The sequence below is a fragment of the Merops nubicus genome, unplaced genomic scaffold (genome assembly GCF_000691845.1).
Source record: "Merops nubicus isolate BGI_N331 unplaced genomic scaffold, ASM69184v1 scaffold4899, whole genome shotgun sequence".
Taxonomy (NCBI): domain Eukaryota; kingdom Metazoa; phylum Chordata; class Aves; order Coraciiformes; family Meropidae; genus Merops; species Merops nubicus.
The window spans coordinates 1-10,017 of record NW_008628908.1 but is presented as its reverse complement, the minus strand read 5'-3'; positions in this window follow the sequence as shown (position 1 = coordinate 10,017).

Genomic DNA, 10,017 nt, shown 5'->3' with positions numbered 1-10,017 from the left:
AAGAGTGGTTTGGGGAAGCTCTGAGATTTTTCTTAGCTGTCTTCAGAGTAAAAACCCCAATAAAATTCTTATTATTACCGTACATCCCCAGTAGCACAGTACATATACTTTACATCATTTATAATTATTTAAATTGTCTATGAAAATTATGCATAATACAGTGACCTAATTAAGAAAAGTTTAATATTTATTATTTTCCCTACCATCTTTCAAATAAGGGAAAACAAGGGCTTTGTGTCATCCCTTTAAGGTTAATAAATACTATTGTGGCTGATGAACAAAGGTAGCTAAGTTCAAAAGTTTACAGGGAACCATGAAGAATGTGTTTTATAGAGTATTCTTCTGAAATTGTAAGGAATGTCACTGAAGTGCTTCCACAGATCTCCAACATCATGCTACAGGATATGGGGGAAAAAAAAAATGAAAAACAAAACAAAACCAAAACACCAACCCAGCTATTTTTCAGATGAAATTCACAGGCCATCTTAAGTGACATGCTACTGTCCACCAGAAGGGGTTACCAAACAACCACTTTGAGCTCTATGGCACTTTAACTGGAAACTTATCCTTCCTTTCTGCCTCCCACCCCATGGTAAATCAACAAGAAAAGCCAAGAGATGAATAAACTGGCATGTCTGAATGGAATTTCCATTGATTATTCTCCTGGCAAAATGGAATCTCTTGCAAGTTTCAACACAGATGGTTTCAGCACCTATAACCATAATTCCTGTAAATCTGGATAGATTATAAGAATCCCGCAGCAGTTTAAGCCATCTAGACATGGACATGCCCACTATTTCCAAGGTCACTTCCTCCATCCTATGGTAATGCAATGTTTTCCATAATTTATTTCTGTTCCAGGAGCCAGACTTCTCTAAGAAAAAGAGCAAAGAGACTTCGTAGATACTTTTAAATACCAATCCATTGAGTGTTTGTTGAAGGATGATATTTGAATTACATCCAGCTCACTCCCTCCTATGCACAGAATTCCAGATCCACAGGTTCTTTAGAGAATCGAGCCTACTTACAACAGAAGTGGGTGGTCTTTCCAACCCATGCAGCCCTCTAGGAGAGTTATACAAAGGTCCTACAAGTTTTTGCTCAGAGCACTGTTCAAGTCACTTAAGGCTTACTGATTTGTTAATAAGTAGCTTTAAACCAGTAGGGTTTTTTTATATCATCACAATTACTGAACCAGCTAACTTCACATACTAACAATGTGACACCTCCAGGACAACATTTAAAATCAGAACAAAGCAATTAGCTCTGGCTCCAGCACAGAATTATTTAATATATCAGACTAGCCTTTTCCTTTCGAAGAAAAATTACTTCCAGAAGGCACTTCACCAGACTAGCTCATTCTGGTTCCATGACTACATGTTATGAATGTATCCAGGAACAGGCAATACATGCAGGCTGCATAATTTGGCACTGCTTCTATAAGAAAAATTTACTAAATTATTAAAAAAAGAAAAAAAAAAGAAGAATCATTGGAAGTCATTAACTAGGGAAGTCATTTAAGGTTTCTAAGTACAGAGTAGACAAACAAATATCAAAAATCATGAAAGTTATACTTGACTTTTCCCTTGGAATAGGAGTGCGTGATGCTTTGTACTAAGCATCCAGGAGGCTTCTCAGTTCTACAACTCTGTCATCTGTTTGTCTTCTAGAGCTCCATTACTTGAGTTTTGTGAGGTTATCATACCCTTCAATATCAGACACACAGTTAATCGAATACAACTCAGTCTAGATCTTTTATCTTCTCACCTTACCAGTGTGGGAATGAGCTACTTTGAAGCATTTTATTTTGAAAAACTGAAGAGGGATCTTTCCTCAGAGGCTGCAGATACTTACAGGAAAACTGGATTATCGTCCTTATTCTTGTTCTCTGATCCTGGTCCAAAATGGAGATTTTCTTCCTTACCATTCCTACACTGGACCTTTCTGTGTTTACAAGGGCTATGTCATGACAGATTTGTCAGCATTAAAACCTTCAGCACCTAAAGTCTCTTTCTTATCCTTGATGAAGTCATAATTAAAGTGGTGGACAAATTACAATGACTGTAAACAGGTTTAATTATCTTCTTTCCTCTCCCAACTGCCGTACCCCCCATGGCTGAAAGAGGGGGAAAACAAAGAAAAACACACCAAGGGATGTTGTGAGAAAATACTAACCTGAGGACTCCCAGTTTTCTTTCTTTAAATAGAAACTGTGCTAAACAAAATCAGCCTCTGATGTTGCGAAGGCCATCAAAAGATCAAATGCATCTCATAGATGGGAATCCAAAAAAATAGATTTCCCCTCAATGGATTACTTTCGTGGCTGGGATGCTGCAGATGCCAAACTTCTGTGGGCCAGCAGCTGTAGGAAAAAATTGCTGTGGAATCAGAACCTATGCTTACATTCCTTCTTCAGTTTGTATGTCCCATTAGAAAGCAGCTGAAAACTCAGGGAAAATTGGAAAAAAAAATCTTCCATTTAGAAAACATTTTGCCTGTATATAAAACTAGATTTTTTTTCTTTCTCTTTTACAGTAAAATAGCTTTTTTTTTTTTCTCCTAAGTTTATCTCTCTTCAGCTGCATCTATTTTCTGTCCACATACATACCTCTATAGACCTTAAATGCTAGAAGAAGTAGTTGTAAAGACCTTCTTTCACTTCAGCATCAGTGCTGAAGTGTTTTGTGTTTAATTTCACTTCCAGAAGTGTGCAATTTCTGCTGTTTCTTGTCAATATGACAGCAGTCTTACAGTTCCTGCAAGTTTTACCAAGATTCATAGGATGAAACCTGGAAGGTATAAAACAAAACTAGTGCCCAGATATTTTTGAGTTTTAAATGACAGTCACAACTGTGTCTAGAATATTCAGGGTTTTTTGCCTACCAAAACCAATTATTAAAAGAAGAAAACAAGGAAAAAAGCCCTGATTAAAATATAGCAACACAGTTAATATCATGTTGATTCTTGAATCATTTATACCACATGAAAACATGTATCTGAATATATTTAGCCTATCACATAGGAATATGGCACATTAAAAGGGTGTAAATTCCATTTTGATTAGTCAGAGAAGAATTTAGTCCTTCTTCTGGTAAGCAGAAAGATTGGCATGATTAGTTATGACTTTTCTATCTAATGGTAAGATTAAGAGAATGAAGATTTAACTGAAATGATTGATCTGAAGTTAGTTTGCCCACCTTTATTCAAAACAGAAGCTCCAGAAATTTTGTATCTATATTCCTGAAGTATTACCACAAGCCATGATTTTACTGAAAATTTCCATTTTGCTAGTTAGGAATATATCTGTAACTTTGATATTCACAGGCCGTTTAATATGCTTATGTCTAGCTAGCATCTCTTTGTCTACCAAGGAAAACATAACATTGTATTACTTAAGAAGGATTATGCAGCCTTACTTTCTCTCCTGTAGTTACCATGGATACACACACAATTATGGACACTCAGCAATGCCAAAAGGTTTTACATTCAGTCAAAACCTTCTGAGCTCTAAGTTGTAAAATCTTGGTACCAGAGTGACAAGCAGGAGAATATTTTATTATGGAGAAATTGTGGTGCTGGTATAGAAGCTTTTATAAAATAAAGAATTTACATAGGAGAATAAAGTATTCCAAATATTAAACGGTACAACAGTAGTGAGAGCAGCTTTAATCTTCATCTTTCGGGATAAAAACTAACTTTGAAGATTAGAGTAGCTAAAATGAGTATATACCTATGAACTAGGTATGTAAACTGCTACTATATATAATGGTGGTCTAAACAGAGTCTAGAGAACTGTTCAGCTCACCTTTAATCCATGCCTGCATTTGGCCTCATTGATAACTGATGAACTGAATAACTCTCTGGTCTCCACTCAGCCTGCTAGTAAGGAATTACAAATTCACTCTGCATTTTGAGTGTAGAAGTTCTGTTTGTAAGAGTGTTGGTTTTGGGGGTGGCACGGGGGGTGTGTTTGTTGTTGGTTTTTTTCAGGGCTCACTGGGAATTCAAGCCAAGATAAGGAAAAGGATAATGACAAATCACAGTTTTATTGACCACAATGACACCGATCAGTGACAAAAATCTCTTCTGCCATCTTTTGTATTCTTCTGTCGTCTGTATTTTTGTCACTTCTAGTACTGAAAAACTAATATGTAGGCCAGCACTAGATAACAAAATCAAGGTCCCCAACAGTGACCAGAGACTATGCTTCCCTTTGGGATTCTTTCCCTGCACATAGCTTGGGTTCACCTGAACTGTCCAACAACAGCAAACATCATGGTTTTTTTGTTTTCCAAAAGAATTTGCAAGAAATCCTACAGTTTCACCCTTCTCTGCATCTCAGCTGCTTGTTTATACTTCCTTTACATCAATAAAAGGTGGCTACACAGTGAGACAAACTGAAGAACTGATCCAATTAATAACATATCTTTCTAAGTTAGCTTTCAGGCAGATTAGTTCCTTCATTTGACATAAGAACAAGAAGAAGCAGCTCCCAACAGAAAAGAGGGTGGGACCACCAGTGTCAGTGTCAATACAGAGTTTAATTTGCAAGGCAGTAGCAATGTAACCATGGATTGCATATTGGTTAGTGAGACTAGGGGTTGTATCTGTCACTGCATCCATCGCCTGGGAGTTGTTTGGCTATTCCAGTTTGCTCACCTCTCCATTACTCCCAGTGTTTGACTTTTCTGGAGAACCACCTTCACCAGCACTTTTGGGTTCCTAATTTGCCATTTATCATATTAATGCAGAAGTTGTCTTCCACTGTGTCAGTATCCTTCTGAAATCAACTACTGTTAGTAAGGTCAGAATCATTTTCTCCTGTTTACCACAGTCTTTCATGCATAATATGTACAGCTGGTCGTTCTTGGCTCTCACAAGTGCTCAGCAGTTGGAACATCCTAACGACCTAACCACCAAGGTTGTCTGTGTAGCTCATCTGTAGAACAAACCATGAAATCTGGTGTTCTCCTTTATGAGTAAAGAGTTATCATGGCAACAATGAACTCAAGTGGAAGCAAATCATCTAAATCCTCCCGCAACTCAACAACTAAATCACAAAACAGGAGCCTCCTTCCTGTTCTATGGCTAATCCTTATGAGAGGCATGAAGCAAATTCACAAGGCCTGCACCAGCAGTTTTAGCTCACTGGACTCTATCACATGCATGATTTAGCAGAACTCTGAAACAAGCCAATTATTTACAAGATGATGAATGGCAAATCCTACAGAACTGAGTTGGATACTTGCAGGAATCCCTGCCTTTAAATTTACTTCAGATATTTGCAGGAAAACTTCTGATTTAAATAAAAATTGTTCTGAAGAGAACCTAATGTGTATTATGCTACAGCTTCATTATAGTAAAAGACAGGATATTTTTGTGGTATTGTGCACACACACAAAATAAAGAAAAAGTATTTTATTACCATATTACTTCATTCCACTGTTCTTTAGTAGTATTGAGTACACAGCCCGTGGTCATTCCAATATGGTAGTTTTCAAGTTTACCGTGCTTGTTTAACATAACTGGTGTTTTAGTTTTTGTTCCACTGTATCCAACTTGAACAGGTTTGGGATTTTTCTGTTTGACTTCATTCTTCTCATGTCCTTTTGTTGCTAATGGAATTGTCTTCACTTCTAACCTTCACCTCTCAGTAAATTCAGTAGTTTTCTATTACATGATAGATACTATCTAAGACAACCGTATATACAAGTTTTAAGAAGAATAGACCTGAAAAGAGGCTGAGGAAAATGGGAAGAAAACAGCAGCATGATAAATGAATAAAAATTAGTTCTCATTTTGTGGAAAATATGGATTGTACCTTCTAGCAAATCCAGTCTTCCTATTGTATCATAGGACCATAGAAATGTTTTGAGTTGGAAGAGACCTTAAAGATTATCTAGTTCCAACACCCCTGCCATGGGCAAGGACACTTTTCCACTAGACCAGGTTGTTCAAAACACATCCAACCTGGCCCTGAACACTTCCAGTGATGATGAATCCACAGCTTCTCTGGGTAATCTATTCCAGTGCCTCATCACCCTCACAGTGAAGAGGTTCCTCCTTATATCTAATCTAAATCTACCCTCTTCCAGTTTGAAGTCATTACCTCTAATTCCATCACTACATAACCATGTAAAAAGTGCCTCACCACAGTGGACATGAAGAAAGGAGCAAGCCAGGTGAGGAACCAAGCCATGGGAGATAGGAGCAGCCAGGCCATGAGCCCAGTTATATAGTAGAGACTCAGAGACTCTGTCATGTTTTGGCCCTGCCATCCTGGGAATTCTACTTGCTATGAAGTGCCAGGGAGCCCTTCCAATAGCCAGAACCCTCACGCTGCACACACACTGCATAGGCAAATTTCCCATCCTCACCAAGGGGAGGCTGTCTGTCCTTATAGAGGTGGCTTCTTGTCTCACCTGCCACATTAACTTGGAGGCACCTGGTAGTAATCTCCTCATCAGTTCCCACCCAAGCCTGGCCAGACTTTGGGTGAAAAGCAATCAGGAGTGTATTTCTTGCCTGGTTGTGGACATCATCCATATGCCAACCCTCATTTAGGGCTGGGGGTTTAAACCCAGAACTTCAAGGGGTTCCAGCCCCCTGATCATCTTTGTGGCCTCCTCTGGACTCACTCCAACAGGTCCACCTTTCACTTCATTTGTAAAGTGGGATGGACCTCTACAATTTATATTAATACTTCTTTTTTGCCACTAAGTTTCCACTGGAGAAAGACTTCAACACTCCATAAGCTGACTCATCCCACTACAAATGCTATTTTCTCTACCACTACAAAGTGTTGTATTTATAAGACCACTTTGATGCTTTCTTTGCCTTGTAGAAATATCAGTCATTTATCTCTGTGACAACACTGTAGAAGACCACCAAATTACATATCTAAAGTAGTCACGATCAAGGCCACACTTTGCTTACATTATTACCTGCTTCGCAGTCACAGTTTTCTTGCTTTCTCTTGTTTTGGTGTGTGGGGGTTTTTTTGGTTTGGTTTGGTTTGGTTTTTTGTTCATTTTGTTTTGTTTGTTTGTTTTGTTTTGGTTGTTCTTTTTTTCCCACAGGTCTTAAATAAATTAAATGACAACTGTGGAGTTATTAGAGCTACACCTTTAATTCATGTGAATAATGAGATACTGTGAAAAATGAATTGATCTCTTCTGGAAAGTCATCCATGTGTCACAAACTGACCATAGCTCTAATCCAGTAAAAGATCCATTATTTACCTCCAAAGCACAGCATCTTCTTCTCAGTCCAGTACTCTCGAGGAGGCAATGGAGACCTAAAGGTAGCATTGGAATGAGTTGTGGTCCACTGGCAGAGAGGGAACCTGATAGTGGCCTTCCAACTGCCTATAAGGAGGTCATATAAGAAGATGAATCAAAACACTTCACAGTGGTGAACACTGAGAGGAGAAATGGCAATGGGCATAAATTTAAGCAAGAAAGGTTCAAACTGTATATAAGAAGAAACCTTTTCACATTCATAACAGTCAAGCAGTAGAGCAGTTGGCCCTAAAAAGCAGTGTAGGGTCCCTCCTTGGAGGCTTTAACACAAGACTTGATAAAGCTCTGAGCAACATGACCTAGTTTCTAAACTGACCCAGTTTTGAGTAGGAGACTGGTCTAGGAACCTTTTGAAGTCCCTTATGACCTGAACTATGATGATCAAATGAATGATCTTATGAAGGAAATTTGTTTCAGATCTTATTCTAATGCTTCAGGTGACAGCAAAAAATTTTCACCTGCCTAATAATCTCATAGGTTCTCTCCCCATCTGGGATTTATCTTTCATAAGTAATATGGGGAATGCAGTTGCAAAACTGAGGTTTGTAAAGAAGGGAGATGTCATTCACAGAAATCAGCCCAACATGAATACATGTCTATGCCATACATTGGAATTCAGTGCAGAATTTTCCGAGTCAACGCCAGCCAATATCTCCCTGAAACTCGAGAGATCAGAATTAAATGCACATGGTGAATATGGAGCTAATTAATTGACTGAGAGATGGGAGCTATAAATACAGAAACAGTCATGCAAACACCATGATGATTCTTCTCAGTTCTGGGGAAAGCTCCATGCAGCTATCCCTGCACATTGATCAATGACAGCAGCTTCCACAGAGGTGTTCATGTGCTTGTAGAGGACCACTGGATGAAACAATACTGTAAAGAACTAAATGCAGCCCACAGAGTTTTTATAGGAAAAATATATACATATCCAAAAGCACAAAAATAGAGTAGAAGAAACAAGGCCATTATATATAAAACATTGCTTCTGACCACAGGCCAGCATCTCTTGTGAACACCAAACAACTTACTCTTCTTCAGAAACAGTGAATGAAATAAAATGTTCTACTAACCCTTTGATTCACACCAAAACTCAGGGGAATGCAAACAGTAAGAATCATCTTTTTTTTTTTTTCTAAATCAGTATTTTTGCCAGTGTTGCAGAAAGTGAATTTAAAAAATAAATAAACAAAAAGGAGCATTTCTATTTTGAAATTGAAGGAAGCTGCTGTTTAAAGAATGGGATATGTAATTTCTTGTAATTGTTACTGCTGTTTCAGATCCCTGCGTTATTAATACTCATAAGTGTCTGAGTGTGAATTTGATTTCTCAGTAACTACAGTAAAGAAGTGAACTTAACAAAGAGATTAATTTTTTTTTTGTCCATTATATTCTGCATTAACTACAAATTAAGGATAAATTGATATCAATTTATACTTCAGGAAGCTGTACTGCTTGTTTACTTCTTTTACTTCTGAAACTAAATCAATGTCAAGCATCATGCTAGGAGGCACTGTATTGCTAGAAATAGATTTTTAATTCTGAAGCACTGGTATAAATATGAATTAGCACCAACAGAAACACTCCACAATTATGCCAACATGAACATAATCAGTATCTGACCTATTCTTCTAAAAGATGTAGAGCTCATATTATAATTTCTTTTGTCAATAGAAAAAACATTGCGCAGACCACATTTTAATTAACCACCTTGAATTCTGTTTGCAGATTCAATTAAGAAAAAATATTATTCTTCATGTCTTATCCTAACCTGTTCTTCAAAGTTACAATGCAGTTTACTGAATATATTATCAGTTATGGGTTCTGGGAAATTGTTCTAGCAGATGTTTGGACAACGTTTTTTAATTAGGAATAAAATGCATTATTAATGCAATCTTTTTTTTCTTCTAAAGTATTACACTTGCCCTTAAAACTAAGAATAAATAAGCACAGAACTGGGTAAAAGTTCTTAAGTGATCATTTACATTCTTCTCTTTCTCAGACCCTATGTTTATTTTGCTATATGAGCAGTAATAGCGTTGTAGGACCATAATAATATGATATATTTCTAATTGTCTCTAGAACAGCTGTAATAGAAAAAGCCAGAACAATCAAAATCAGGAATTTAAAAGCATTGATTTACTCATCTAACAGACTCAGTGTTCTGTAATGAATTAATTTATTCCTATATGTTTTCTGAACAATATATATATTCAATTTGTTTTATAGAAACACCACTTGGCAGGGACCTTTGGAGATCTTTTGTCCAATCTCTTAATCAAAGCAGGTTGAGGTATGCAACAAAGAAAGTGTCTTGAACGACTTAGTACTGTGAAATGGTGGGAAAGCAGGGCTGTCACCTAAGTGTGTCAGGCCAGCTCAGCCTTTATCTGGATGAGCCATGAAAGGCACCAAGAGTGGAGATGTCCACCTTCTCCTTGGAGAACAAGTTCCAGGGCTGCACCACACTCCTGGTACAAAAGTTTTTCCTCTTCAGAAACCTGAAGCTCCCAAGGGGCAGTCTGTGGCTGTTCTTCCTTACTACTTTATCTGCCATTACCACATGGAGTTTTGGCTTTCCTGTCTTTGACAGGAATCATGCTTCAAGCGATTGCGGGGTGCTATTACACTGTCCTTGTCCCTCACTGGACTGAAGAAGCTCAGATCTCTTATCCTCTCCTCGTATGACCTGGACAGGCTGGAAAGGTGGGCA